This window comes from Arachis hypogaea, chromosome 13 (assembly GCF_003086295.3).
Source record: "Arachis hypogaea cultivar Tifrunner chromosome 13, arahy.Tifrunner.gnm2.J5K5, whole genome shotgun sequence".
NCBI classification, from domain to species: Eukaryota; Viridiplantae; Streptophyta; class Magnoliopsida; order Fabales; family Fabaceae; genus Arachis; species Arachis hypogaea.
This window is the reverse complement of record NC_092048.1, coordinates 78,834,801-78,850,208: the sequence shown is the minus strand read 5'-3', so window position 1 is coordinate 78,850,208 and position 15,408 is coordinate 78,834,801. Positions and strand designations below refer to the sequence as shown.

General features: G+C 40.2%; 2 non-coding genes across 2 annotated transcripts; one reads left to right on the top strand and one right to left on the bottom strand.

Annotated features, from left to right (window-relative positions):
• Window positions 1–428: 428 nt before the first annotated feature.
• On the bottom strand, window positions 429–536 carry LOC112739527 (small nucleolar RNA R71). Its single transcript, XR_003170461.1, has one exon. It is a non-coding gene; the product is annotated as a small nucleolar RNA R71 (small nucleolar RNA).
• A 7,692-nt stretch (window positions 537–8,228) lies between these two features.
• LOC112738681 (small nucleolar RNA R71) lies at window positions 8,229–8,335 on the top strand. The gene has a single exon (XR_003169627.1). It is a non-coding gene; the product is annotated as a small nucleolar RNA R71 (small nucleolar RNA).
• Window positions 8,336–15,408: the final 7,073 nt, after the last annotated feature.

Genomic DNA, 15,408 nt, shown 5'->3' with positions numbered 1-15,408 from the left:
ACCTTTCAGAAATTTTCGAACAGGCAGAGGAGATGGCAGCCGAAAATAATAATAATGCAAGGAGGATGCTTGGTGACTTTACTGCACCTAATTCCAATTTACATGGAAGAAGCATCTCCAATTCTGCCATTAGAGCAAACAACTTTGAGCTGAAACCTCAATTAGTTTCTCTGATGCAGCAGAACTGCAAGTTTCATGGACTTCCATCTGAAGATCCTTTTCAGTTCTTAACTGAATTCTTGCAGATATGTGATACTGTTAAGACTAATGGAGTAAATCCCGAAGTCTACAGGCTCATGCTTTTCCCTTTTGCTGTAAGAGACAGAGCTAGATTATGGTTGGATTCTCAACCCAAAGACAGCCTGAACTCTTGGGATAAGCTGGTCACGGCTTTCTTAGCCAAGTACTTTCCTCCTCAAAAGCTGAGCAAGCTTAGAGCTGATGTTCAAACCTTCAGACAGAAAGAAGGTGAATCTCTCTATGAAGCTTGGGAAAGATACAAACAGTTGACCAAAAAGTGTCCTTCTGACATGCTTTCAGAATGGACCATCCTGGATATATTCTATGATGGTTTATCTGAGCTATGAAAGATGTCACTGGACACTTCTGCAGGTGGATCCATTCACCTAAAGAAAACGCCTGCAGAAGCTCAAGAACTCATTGACATGGTTGCTAATAACCAGTTCATGTACACTTCTGAAAGGAATCCTGTGAATAATGGGACGCCTATAAAGAAGGGAGTTCTTGAGGTTGATACTCTGAATGCCATATTGGCTCAGAATAAAATATTGACTCAGCAAGTCAATATGATTTCTCAGAGTCTGCATGGAATGCAAGCTGCATCCAACAGTACTCAAGAGGCATCTTCTGAAGAAGAAGCCTATGATCCTGAGAACCCTGCAATAGCAGAGGTAAATTACTTAGGTGAACCTTATGGAAACACCTATAACTTAACATGGAGAAATCATCCAAATTTCTCATGGAAGGATCAAAAGCCTCAACAAGGCTTTAATAATGGTGGAAGAAACAGGTTTAGCAATAGCAAACCTTTTCCATCATCAACTCAGCAACAGACAGAGAACTCTGAACAAAATGCTTCTAATTTAGCAAATCTAGTCTCTGATCTATCTAAGGCCACTGTAAGTTTCATGAATGAAACAAGGTCTTCCATTAGAAATCTGGAAGCACAAGTGGGCCAGCTGAGTAAAAGGATCACTGAAATCCCTCCTAGTACTCTCCCAAGCAATACAGAAGAGAATCCAAAAGGAGAGTGCAAGGCCATTGACATAAGCGCCATGGCCGAACCTATGAGGAGAGGAGAGGACGTGAATCCCAAGGAGGAAGACCTCCTGGGACGTCCAGTGATCAATAAGGAGCTTCCCTCTGGGGAACCAAGGGACTCTGAGGCTCATCTAGAGACCATAGAGCTTCCATTGAACCTCCTTATGCCCTTCATGAGCTCTGATGAGTATTCCTCTTCTGAAGAGAATGAGGATGTCACTGGAGAGCAAACTGCCAAGTTTCTTGGTGCAATCATGAAGCTGAATGCCAAATTGTTTGGCATTGATGCTTGGGAAGTTGAACCTCCCTTGTTCATCAATGAACTAAGTGATCTGGATCAACTGACATTGTCTCAGAAGAGACAGGATCCTGGAAAGTTCATATTACCTTGTACCATAGGCACCATGATCTTTAAAGCTCTGTGTGACCTTGGTTCAGGTATAAACCTCATGCCCCTCTCTGTAATAGAGAAACTGGGAATCTATGGGGTGCAAGCTGCTAAAATCTCACTAGAGATGGCAGACAGCTCAAGAAAACAGGCTTATGGACAAGTAGAAGATGTATTAGTAAAGGTTGAGGGCCTTTACATACCTACTGATTTCATAGTCCTGGATACTGGAAAGGAAGAGGATGAATCCATCATCCTGGGAAGACCTTTCCTCGCCACAGCAAGAGCTGTGATTGATGTTGACAGAGGTGAAATATTCCTTCAATGGAATGAGAACTCCCTTGTATTCAAAACTCAAGGATCTCCCTCTGCAACCATGGGGAGGAAGCAGGAAAAGCTTCTCTCCAAGTAGAGTCAACCAGAGCCCCCACAGTCAAACTCTAAGTTTGGTGTTGGGAGGCCACAACCAAACTCTAAGTTTGGTGTTGAACTCCCATATCCAAACTCTAAGTTTGGTGTTGGAGAGTCTCAACAAAGCTCTGCACATCTGTGAGGCTCCATGAGAGCCCACTGTCAAGCTATTGACATTAAAGAAGCGCTTGTTGGGAGGCAACCCAATGTTTATCTAATTCTTATTTTTCATGTTTTCTTAGGTTCATGATCATGTGAAGTCACAAAATAAATAGAAAAATCAAAAACGGAATCAAAAACAGCAGAAGAAAAATCACACCCTGGAGGAGCATCTATCTGGCGTTCAAACGCCAGAACAGAGCATAGTTCTGGCGCTGAACGCCCAGAATGGGAGCATCCTGGCGCTGAACGCCCAGAACAAGCATGGTTCTGGCGTTCAACGCCAGAAATGGCAGCAAAGGGGCGTTGAACGCCCAAAAAGGGCACTAACCTGGCGCTGAACGCCCAGGGTTGTGTGCAAGGGCATTTTACATGCCTAAATTGGTGCAGGGATGTAAATGCCTTGACACCTCAGGATCTGTGGACCCCACAGGATCCCCACCTACCTCATCATCTCTCTTTCCATTCATGATCATCCCTTCTGTTTTCCATTTACCACTCACATCCATACACCCACTACCTTCAAAATTCATCAACATCTCTCTCCCACCCAATCCCACCCATATGGCCGAATACACACTCCCATCCATCTCCTCCATATCTTCTTCTTATTCTTCTATTCTTTCTTCTTTTGCTCGAGGGCGAGCAACATTCTAAGTTTGGTGTGGTAAAAGCATAGCTTTTTTGTTTTTTCCATAACCATTGATGGCACCTAAGGCCAGAGAAACCTCTAGAAAGAGGAAAGGGAAGACAAAAGCTTCCATCAAGGGTCTATAGCTCAGTGGTAGAACATTTGACTGCAAATCAAGAGATCCCTGAGATACCTCAGGGGATACATTTTCTTCCACACAATTATTGGAAGCAACTAAGGGTGGAACATCAAGAGCACTCCATCATCCTTCATGAAATCAGAGAAGATCTAAAAGCAATGAAGGAGGAGCAGCAAAGACAAGGAAGAGATATAGAAGAGCTCAAGGACATCACTAAGGTGGATTCATTCCTTGTTCTTATTTCTTCTGTTTTTCATTTTCTATGTTATGTGCTTATCTATGTTTGTGTCTTCATTACATGATCATTAGTAGTTAGTAACTTTGTCTTAAAGTTATAAATGTCCTATGAATCCATCACCTCTCTTAAATAAAAACTGTTTTAATTCAAAAGAACAAGAAGTACATGAGTTTCGAATTTATCCTTGAACTTAGTTTAATTATATTGATGTGGTGACAATGCTTCTTGTTTTCTGAATGTATGCTTGAACAGTGCATATGTCTTTTGAAGTTGTTGTTTAAGAATGTTAAATATGTTGGCTCTTGAAAGAATGATGACTAGGACACATGTTATTTGATAATCTGAAAAATCATAAAAATGATTCTTGAAGCAAGAAAAAGCAGCAAAAAAAAAAAAAAAAAAACAAAGCTTGCAGAAAAAAAATATAATATAAAAAAATAGGCGAAAAAAAAAAAGATAGAAAGAAAAAGAAAAAGCAAGCAAAAAAAGCCAATAACCCTTAAAACCAAAAGGCAAGGGAAATAAAAAGGATCCCAAGGCTTTGAGCATCAGTGGATAGGAGGGCCTAAAGGAATAAAATCCTGGTCTAAGCGGCTAAACCAAGCTGTCCCTAACCATGTGCTTGTGGCGTGTAGGTGTCAAGTGAAAACTTGAGACTGAGCGGTTAAAGTCAAGGTCCAAAGCAAAAAAAAAAAAAGAAAAGAGTGTGCTTAAGAACCCTGGACACCTCTAATTGGGGACTTTAGCAAAGCTGAGTCACAATCTGAAAGGGTTCACCCAATTATGTGTCTGTGGCATTTATGTATCCGGTGGTAATACTGGAAAACAAAGTGCTTAGGGCCACGGCCAAGACTCATAAAGAAGCTGTGTTCAAGAATCATCATACTAAACTAAGAGAGTCAATAACACTATTCGAAATCTGAAGTTCCTATAGATGCCAATCATTCTGAACCTCAATAGATAAAGTGAGATGCCAAAACTATTCAAGAGGCAAAAAGCTATAAGTCCCGCTCATATGATTGAAGCTCTGTTTCATCGATAGTTTGGAATTTATAGTATATTCTCTTATTTTTATCCTATTTGATTTTCAGTTGCTTGGGGACAAGCAACAATTTAAGTTTGGTGTTGTGATGAGCGGATAATTTATACGCTTTTTGGCATTATTTTTAGTATGTTTTTAGTAGGATCTAGTTACTTTTAGGGATGTTTTCATTAGTTTTTATGTTAAATTCACATTTCTGGACTTTACTATGAGTTTGTGTGTTTTTCTGTGATTTCAGGTATTTTCTGGCTGAAATTGAGGGACTTGAGCAGAAATCAGATTCAGAGGTTGAAAAAGGACTGCTGATGCTGTTGGATTCTGACCTCCCTGCACTCAAAGTGGATTTTCTGGAGCTACAGAACTTGAAATGGCGCGCTTCCAATTGCGTTGCAAAGTAGACATCCAGGGCTTTCCAGAAATATATAATAGTCCATACTTTGGCTAAGAATTGACGACGTAAACTGGCGTTCAACGCCAGCCTTCTGCCCAAATCTGGCGTCCAGCGCCAGACAAGGATCCAAAACCAGAGTTGAACGCCCAAACTGGCACAGAAACTGTCGTTCAACTCCACAAATGGCCTCTACACGTGCTACACTTAAGCTCAGCCTAAACACACACCAAGTGGGCCCCGGAAGTGGATTTATGCATCAATTACTTACTCATGTAAACCCTAGTGACTAGTTTATTATAAATAGGACCTTTTACTATTGTATTAGGCATCTTGGAATGCATTGTTCTTAGACCATAGGGGCTGGCCACACGGCCATGCCTGGACCTTCACTTATGTATTTTCATACGGTAGAGTTTCTACACTCCATAGATTAAGGTGTGGAGCTCTGCTGTTCCTCAAAGATTAATGCAAAGTACTACTGTTTTCTATTCAATTCATCTTATTTCGCTTCTAAGATATCCATTCGCACCCAAGAACGTGATGAAGGTGATGATTATGTGTGACGCTCATCATCCTTCTCCCTTATGAACGCGTGCCTGACAAACACTTCTGTTCTACATGAATTAAGCTAGAATGAGTATCTCTTAGATCTCCTAACCAGAATCTTCGTGGCGTAAGCTAGAATGATGGCGGCATTCAAGAGAATCCGGAAGGTCTAAACCTTGTCTGTGGTATTCCGAGTAGGATTCAATGATTGAATGACTGTGACGAGCTCCGAACTCGCGATTGTAGGGCGTTAGTGACAGACGCAAAAGGATAGTAAATCCTATTCCAGCATGATCGAGAACCGACAGATGAATAGCCGTGCCGTGACAGGGTGCGTGAGCAGATTATTCACTGAGAGGATAAGATGAAGCCATTGACAAAGGTGATGCCTCCAGACGATTAGCCGTGCCGTGACAGGGCATTGGATCATTTTCCCGAGAGATGACCGAAAGTAGCCATTGACAGTGGTGATGTATCACATAAAGTCAGCCATGGAATGGAGTAAGACTGATTGGATGAAGATAGCAGGAAAGCAGAGGTTCAGAGGAACGAAAAGCATCTCCATTCGCTTATCTGAAATTCCTGCCAATGAATCTACATAAGTATCTCTATCCCTTTTATTGTTTATTTTAATCTAATAAAGTATCATGTTTAAATCCGCCTGACTGAGATTTGCAAGGTGACCATAGCTTGCTTCAAGCCAACAATCTCTATGGGATCGACCCTTACTCACGTAAGGTTTATTACTTGGACGACCCAGTACACTTGCTGGTTAGTTGAACGGAGTTGTGTCCACACATAGTAAAGAGCCATAATAATGATTCCATACAATAACAAAGAGTACTACATTAATGTGATCACAATTTCGTGCATCATTGATAATGCTTCAAGTCTTTTCCTCTGGCAGTAGGCCTATATCCAGTGGTTGTATCAATGATCTCTACATGTTCCAAGGAGAGAACTCTATTGATAGTGAAGACCTTAGGTAACTGAGATGGTACAGTGGGGAGATCAGGGGGGATATCTAGGAAGTAAGCTGAGATCACTTTATCCCCTGGAGAGAAGTCCTCGGTAGGGATCTTCTTGTTCTTCCACCTCCTTGGTACCTTCTTCTTCGTTCCTTGTGATGTTGTCTTACTCTTTGTGACCTCCTCCTCTAAGGAAATGTGGTTACTGGTCTCATATGATTCTGGTGGTTTGGGTTCCTCCTGATTTTCTTTGAGCTGTGGCAATTGCTGTTTGCCTTGTTCATCAATCAAGGGAGTTCCCAGATGTGCTGGTTGTGCTTCAGTACTTGTTTCTTCCTTCAGTATCTCACTGTGATTCTTCCTTGGTTCTTTTTCTCTTGATCTATTTCTTGTGAGAGTTTGAAGACATTAAAGCTGAGTTGTTCATCATGGATCCTCAAGATTAGCTCCCCTCGCTCTACATCTATGAGTGCTCTGGCTGTAGCTAGGAATGGTCTTCCCAATATGATTGGGTGAGTGTGACTCTCTTCCATGTCCAATATGACAAAGTCTGTTGGGAGGAAGTATTTCCCAACCTTTACCAACACATTTTCCACCACTTCTATTGCTTGTTTTTGAGTTTTATCAGCCAGTTTGATGACTACATCTGTGGGCATTATCTCATTGATCTGCAGCCTCTTCATAAGGGATAAGGGCATTAAGTTGATGCTTGCTCCCAAATCGCAGAGTCCCTTATCAAACATGGTTTCTCCGATGGCACAAGGGATGTAGAAACTCCCTGGGTCCTTTCTTTTTGTAGGCAACTCTGGTTGAATGAGGGCGCTGCACTCCTTGTTCATCACTATAGTTTGGCCTCCCTTGAGTGAGCTTTTCCTGGGAAGCAGTTCCTTCATATACTTGATGTATGCAGGCATTTGTTGGATGGTCTTGATGAATGGTATGTTTACATGCAGAGATGCAAACAAGTCAAGAAATCTTGAGTATATTCTCTTCTCCACAGCACCATTGAGTAGTTGGGGAAAGGGTGCATAGAGTCTCAGCAGCTCCTGTTGTGAGATTTTTGGTTCTTGGTGATCTTTTTCCTTCTTCTCTGCTGAGGTATCTCCAGGTTGTTCTGACGGCTTGTTTGGCTTGTCCTCAGTCTCCTTACCACTTATAGTGACCATCTTGCAATCTTCCCATCTTACTTTCTTTGTTTCACCTCTCGGATTTTTCTCTGTATCACTTGGGAATCCATCTGTAGGTTTAGGAATCTGCTCAGAGAGATACCCCACTTGAGATTCCAACCTCTTGATGGTGTTTCCCTGGTTCTTAAAATTTGCTCGCACTTCCTCCTTGAACACCTTGTTGTCTTGAATCTCTTTGCATATGCCTTCAAGCGGGTTCTCAATCCTTGAGAGTCTGTCATCAGATGATGGTAGGTTGGGATTGGAGGTAGAAGGATGAGGAGTGTTATTTTGGTTTTGATATGGATGTGGAGAGGGGTTGTTATGGTGGTGTTGATATGTTCTCTGTGTGAATTGTTGGTGAGCTACATTGTTGTTGGGGTTGTGACGTCTCTGATCTTGGCTTTGATCTTGTTGATTCCCCCACCCAAAGTTTGGGTGATTCCTCCAACCAGGGTTGTAGGTCTTGAAGTATGGGTCATGATTTTGTCTAGGTGAATTCCCAATGTAGTTGGCTTGCTCCTGTTCACTCTTTGCCTCTGCATTCACTCCCTCTTGGGTTGTTGATGAGGTGGTGATTGCAGCTACTTGGTTCCTCTCCATCTTCTTGGTGAGGTCAGCTAATTGCTTGGTAATGAGCTTGTTTTGAGCCAGCAGAGCATCTACATTGTTTAGCTCCATCACTCCTCTAGTGTTCCCTCTTTCGGAGGCATAGAAGTAGTCATTCTCTGCTACAATTTCAATGACATCTATGGCCTCCTCAATGGTCTTCTTCTTGTTCAGTGATCCCCCGGATGAGTGGTCTACTACTTTCTTTGATTTATAAGAAAGGCCTTCATAGAAAATGTGTAGCTGCACCCATTCATTGAACATATCTGGTGGACACCTCCTTGTTAGGTCCTTAAACCTCTCCCATGCTTCATATAGAGTCTCACCATCCTACTGCCTGAAAGTTTGAACTTCAGCTCTCAGCCTGTTGATTCTTTGAGGGGGATAGAATCTGGCTAAAAATTTGTTCACCACATCTTTCCAGGTTGTCAAACTCTCCTTAGGGAAGGATTCTAGCCATTTAGATGCCTTATCCTTGAGTGAGAAAGGGAACAAAAGTAGTCTATAGGTGTCAGGATGAACACCATTAGACTTCACAGTATCGCATATCCTCAGGAAGGTGGTTAGATGTTGATTGGGGTCTTCTTGGACGCTTCCTCCGAATGAACAGTTGTTCTGAACAAGGGTGATGAGCTGTGGTTTTAGTTCAAAGTTGTTGGCATGTATGGTTGGCCTTTGAATGCTACTCCCACAGTTTCCTGTGTTTGGTTGATGTAGGAGCCTAGAACTCTTCTCTCTTGCCCAGCATGATTTGCTAGACCTTCTCTGCCATGGTTGTGAGCCTCTTCTTCATGAATGTTCTCCATATTCTCCTCCATGTCTAGTTCAAAGTACTCTTCCTCTTCCTCAGCACCCACTACTCTTTTTCCTCTTGCTTCCCTCCTTAATCTAAGGAAGGTCCTCTTAGGTTCAGAATCAAAGGAAGTTGAAGCCCCGCTTCTCCTCCCTGTCATACAACCAACAAGGTACAAGCAAGGAAATAGATCCAGAAAGTATTCTGTTAGAATTACTGTTAGTGTGAGTGATGCAATATATCAAACAGTTAGTGGGTTAGTGAACTGAATTGTAAATAACTAAAAAAAATAAACGAAAAGGTAGGGGGAAGGGAAGAAATTAACTAAAACTGAAAGCAAATTAACTCAACAGAAATTTAAATCAAACAAAAGAAAAAAGCTCAATCTAGTTATCCTCCAATTTAATCATTGTTGATTCAAAATCAATCCCCAGCAACGGCGCCATAAACTTGATACGCACAAAACTTGTCTCTCAACAAGTTTTCTTCGGCAAGTGTACCGAATTTGTCATCAAGTAAAAACTCACAATAGAGTGAGGTCGAATCCCACAGAGATTGATTGATCAAGCAACTTTAATTAAAGGAATGTTCTAGTTGAGCGAACCAAAATTTGATTTGAGATTTGCAGAAAATTAAATGGCGGGAGAGTAAATAGCAGAAACAGTAAATGCTAGAAATAAAGAGCTAAAAATTAAATGGCGGAAAGTAAATTGCAGAATCTTAAACGGGAATGGGGTAATTGCTCATAAAAGTAAATGGCAGAAATTAAAGAGAATGGGTAGGATCAGAAATGGGGGGTTCATTGGGCTCAGGAGATGTTGCATTCTCCAGATCAAGTTCATTTTCATCTCTTCCTCAATCAATGTATTCATTGATCTCCTTGGCAATCTTAAGTGATCGAATTCCAATTTCTTGGTAATTCAATCTCTCAAATCTTGATCAATAGCCAATTCCTTGGTTAATTGCTCATGAGAAGAGATGAAGTATGGTCATTGATTATACCACATGCATTTCCCAAATCAAGTGTTGGTAGGATTATAGTCACATATCCATCCAAACCCAAATTTGGTCCAGCATGAGAAATCATTTCTAGCATGATCTCTTCATTCCTCTTTCAAGGTTCAGAAGAGATCCAAGTATGAATAGCTTCTTTTCCAAGATAACTACCCAATTGGATGAAGATCGAAAGCTTTCTAGTAAAATCAAGAGAAAAGATAGAAGAAGGAGAATGAAAACTAATATTGATCCATCAAATTATAATAAAGCTCCCTAACCCAATGAAAGAGGTTTAGTGGTTCATAACTCTGGAAAATGAAAACCAAGATGGAGAATACATGATGAAAGTAAAACTAGAAGTGCAGAGAAAGTAAAAATCAGAGAGTAGTTCTATGCCAAAGGCTCCCTAAAGTTTTCAACTCTCTAACTAATTCAAAGCTACTCCTATATATACTGCTCTTCTCATCTTCTAGTTGGCTCTTCAAGTCTGGGGTATGAGCCTCTGAATCTTGAGTTTGAAGCAGTTATCCTTTTCATTGGGCTTAGCTTTGCTTGCAGAGAGAAAAGGTGAAGTAGGCAGGGACTTTGACTAAGGACGTTAGTGGTGTCAACGTTAAGTGAAAGTGTGGGTTCGAGAATTTTAGTGACAATCACCTTCTTCACTAACATTCCTAACCCAAATATGATCACGTTAACTTCAACGTTAGTGGCACTAACGTGACCACTAATGTTGCCTCTTGGTCCTTCGCACACGTTATTGGGACTTACCTTTCCCAATAACGTGGAGAGTCCCCCCTTGTCCCTGCGTTAGAGTCCACGTTAACTAGGTTAACATGGCTTCTAACGTAGTAATGCTAGCCATCCCCAACGTTGGTGACAAAGGTGAGTGTCACTAATGTTGGCTCATCATCTCTTTATCCACGTTAGCTTCCACGTTAACTAAGTTATCGTGGGAGTTAACGTTGCTCATGGTGGTTCACCCCAACGTTAGTGACAAAGGTAAGTGTCACTAACGTTGGCTATCAATTGCTCTCTCCATGTTAGCTTCCACGTTAACTAAGTTAACGTGGCTTATGGAGGCTTGGCCAACGTTAGTGACAAAGGTGAATGTCACTAACATTGGCTTCTCTTTTGCTTCTTAACGTTAGAGTCCACGTTAACTAAGTTAACGTGGCAACTAACGTGGCCAATTATGAGCTTGGTCCAACGTTAGTGACAAAGGAGAGTGTTACTAACGTTGGCCTTGTTATCTTCTTCCACGTTAGAGTTCACGTTAACTTAGTTAACGTGACTCTTAACGTGGGCTTATGATGGCTTCGAGGGCGTTATTGGCGATTACCTTTCTCATTAACTTTGCAAGTTAGCACCCATTCCACGTTAGAGGTCACGTTAGTGGGACTAACGTGACTGCTAACGTGGTTCTTCTTTGCTTCCTTTGTCCTGAAATCAAGCAACAAAGTGCATTAAAGTTCTAGTCCAAGTCATGAGTCATGCATCATCCAATTTTTCATATAATTCATGCAAAATTCTCATGAAATCATGTAAAGTGCACAATGTATGCTTGAATCAAGATGTAAGTGAATATCTACCCAAAACTAGCTTATGTTCTAAGAAAATGTATGAAACTACCTTAAAAACAGTAAAGAAAAGGTCAGTGAAACTGGCCAAAATGCCCTGGCATCAGATCTCTCTATCATTTTGCACACTATCACTGCGCCCAATATTCGTGAGTTTGAAGCTCGTCACAGTCATCCCGTCCCAGATCCTATTCAGAATACCACAGACAAGGTCTAGACTTTCCGTATCTCAAGAATGCTACCAATTGGTTCTAGCCTCTACCATGAAGGTTTTAATCTCACGGATTTGAATGCTCTATTTTCAGGAGAGTCAAGTCAAATCCGTGGATTAGAGATTGATGTGTGGAAAACGATTCCAACACAAAACTCACCGACAAGTGTACCGGGTCGCATCAAGTAGTAATTACTCACATGAGTGAGATCGATCCCACATGGATTGATGGATTTAGCAATTTTAGTTAGGTGATGAATTTAGTTAAGCAAACAGTTGATGAGTTGAGTGAAACTTGAATAGAAAAATCTAAATTGCATGAAATTAAAAGGGAGAGGGGAAATTGACAGAAAAGTAAAGTGCAGAAGGGTAAATTGCATGAAACTTAAAGTGCAAGAAAGTAAAATAGCTAAAACTTAAAGTGCAAGTAATGTAAATGACTGAAACTTAGATTGCAAGAAATGTAAATAGCTAAAGCTTAGAGTGCAAGAAATGTAAATTGCTTGAATAGTAAAGGGATGTGGGAGCTGGAATTCAGAATTCAACAAGAGAAGTAGAAGATGAAATAAGTTGCAGAAAATCTAAATAGAAAAGAAAAATTGCTTGAAAAACAAAACAGAAAATAAACTTAGCTCAATTGTGAAATCTAAAAGAGAAATTGAAGATCGAAGAAGAGAAATGAGATTTGAAAGTAGATCTAGATCTCAATTGCTCTCTTGATCAACAGAAAAGTAATATCAAAAGAAAATGAAATTTAAAAACAGCAGAGAAGATTAAAACCCAATCCTTAGATCAATTGAGAGGAAGAGTGGAAGATGATTCTCAGAATTTCAATCAATGGAGCTCTTCAATCTCAATTCAAGATCCAAAATAGAAAAGCAAAAGTTGCAGAAGAAGAAAAGCGAAAATAGCAAATGAAATTAGAATTATGCAGAAGAAGAACAAAGATGGATTTCAGATCAAGAATTGAAACAGAACTTCTTCATTCTCAATCCAAAATTTAAAACAGAAAGTAGAAATTGCCAAAGCAAGAACCATGAGTAAGAAAACTCAGCTCTCAATCCCAATACCCAAATTTTAAATGAAAACTAAAGATGAAAACTAAAATTCAACTAAAAGGTAAAACTAAAAATGAAAAAAGGTCCTCTCTAAATCAAACTAAGTCCTACTTATACACTTTCTAATTTTGATTTTAGAATTTGGAGTGGGCTTTTTCATTTTGGTGAAGAATTGGATCCAAATTAGTTTTTAATTGAGAATTCAACCCAGGCCACCTCCCAGGGAAGCGCTCGGTTAGCTAAGGCAACGCAGCGCTCCATGGCCCTCTCCCAGGCTTCGAACCAAGCCTCTTCATAGCGCTACGTTTGGTAAGGTAACACAGCACTCCTTTGCTTTTGAATTGGTCTTCACTTCGAGCCCTGGTGAAGCCAATTTGAACCAATTTCCTTATGCCAAGCTTCAACTGTATAGCGCTCAGTTTGCTTATGCAACGTAGCGCCCTCTGTGCTTTGAAGAGAGCCTCCCTCTTCGAGCCTTGGCCATTTCATTTTGGCCAATTTTCCTTGCACACTAGTGCTCAGTGAATGCTTGCAACGTAGCGCCCTTTGTGCGCAAGGTAAGGCTCCCTTGTTCGAGCCTTGGTGAGGCCATTTTGGCTCACTTCTTTTTTAAGAGTAGCGCTTATTCCATGCCTTTTGTGCATGGTTCGAACCTTGGTGCTCGCCCTTTTGCTAGTTTCCTTTTACCCATGGCCTTGTTGTGTAGTGTCTTGCCCCCATTTCGAACCCTGGCTCCACCTTTCCTTGATATTGCGCCATGCTTTCTTCATGAGGAGGCCACGAAAACGTTAACAAAGTTAACGTAGCGCCCTTGCTTTCTTTGGTTCTTGTAGCGCTCAGTTGGTGAAGGCAACGTAGCACCCTTGCTTTGGGTGATGCTCTACTTCTCTAGCACTCAATTAAAGAGCGCAGCTCTCAATCTTTGAGCGCTATGGCCTTGGTTGGCCTTTGCTCCTTTGATGCATGACGCTTTTGTGCCTTGGGTCACGTTTTTCAAAGTGTGGCCTAAGGTCTAAAGTGTGTTCTAAGGTTCCTTTTTCCTTTTTTTTTCATCATTTCTTCACCTACAAGTAATCAAAACAACGAATCAAAGCATCACCAAATTCACAAAATTTCTAAATCATTAAAAAACCAACTAATTATAGCTTAAACCATGTGATTTTGTGCCAAATAAATAATGGTTGATTGATTTAACATAACCATGCAAATCCACCAAATCACTTACTTATAATGCAAGAAAGTGCATAAAACCTAATGAAACAAGTGAAAAATGCTTGAAACGCTAGCATAAGATGACTTGTTCCCAAGCAAGCACTAAACATAAGAAGAAATGAAATGAAACAGAGAAGCATGCATGTCCTTATTTAGCAGATAATTGAACTTGGTTCATGGAGTTTTATGTAGAAAAATGTAGCTCAATTATTCTTAGCTATCTGATATGAAATGTCTCCTCAAAGGTTCACTAGAGTTGCTGCTATAATGCCTTGCTTTTGATTGATCCCTCTTAGCTTTTTCTTTCTTTCATTTGCTTAGAAAGCTTATTCTTTAATGAAGCCTTGGTGGCAAATGTTACAGCAGCCTTTTGGCTAAATTTTGCTCAATATTTCTTCACCACAGACACATGGCTCACAATTTCTTCCTAGGAACATTGATGCCCAACATCTCTTTGGATTACTAAATTCTTTTGTAACTAGGTTGCTCTTGATAGTGGACTTTTGCTTAGCAATCCCAGATCAGTTGAACCAAGTGGCCAAGTTTTGAAATACTCCTCAGAAACTACTTGTCCAAGCATATCCTAGTACAAAAACACTACAGGCATATGTCTTAGGGTCCAAGCTATTGGTGTCTAGCCTTATTGTTTGTTTCTTTGCCCATTCTTGGCTTTCTTTTTCTTTTTCTTTCTTATTTGGCTTCATTCTCAGGGGATATTCATTGATAAAAGGCTTTGTAGCAGCAGCTTAGTTCACACTTCAAGGAACATTTTATTATGCAGCATTTATTATTGAGCTAATCATTAAATCAAACATGTACCACCACTGAATTATCATCCTAATTTCTACAACATTGGACAACCACTTTTCTAAATCAAACATTTTTCTTTTATTTATGTAGAAGGGAAACAAAACAAGATTCAAGCTAATAATTGATAACAAGCACAATGCAGATCACTTGTAAGAAAACTACTTGGAAAATGAAAGTGTAAAAACATAAAGCATTTGGAGGCATCTCATGTTTCAGATATGCACCTTCCTTATTTAATTTAAAAAAAAAAGAAGCATGAAAGAAACTCCACCACCTCCTAATTGTCGTGTTCCTTGCTCCTGCTTGACTCTCCTTTCTTCTTCTTTCTCTTCTTGGTTGCATCTTGAGGCTCTTCAACAGGGTACCTTCTATCCCAGATAGGGTCTATAAGACTGACGAATATATTTTTTCTAGTAAAGAATTTCAATAAAACAGTCGCGTTGTAGATATAGTTTCTAAACCAACAAAAATCCCTTCGTACAAACGTTTTGGTTGTCACAAGTAACAAACCCCTTAAAAATTGATAACCGAAGTATTCAAACCTCGGGTCGTCTTCTCAAGGAACTGCAGGGAAGTATGTTCTTATTATTGGCTATATAGGTTGTAAATCGGGGTTGAGAGTGAGGAATAAGTATGACAAATAATTTAAATGGCAATTAAAATAAATAAATACTGTAAAGCAAACTTTTGGCAAGGTATGAGAAATTGGAAGTCCAGACGTAGTTATCCTTATCAATAATAATGAAAGTTGAATCTTAATTCCACTTAGTTGACCTTTACTA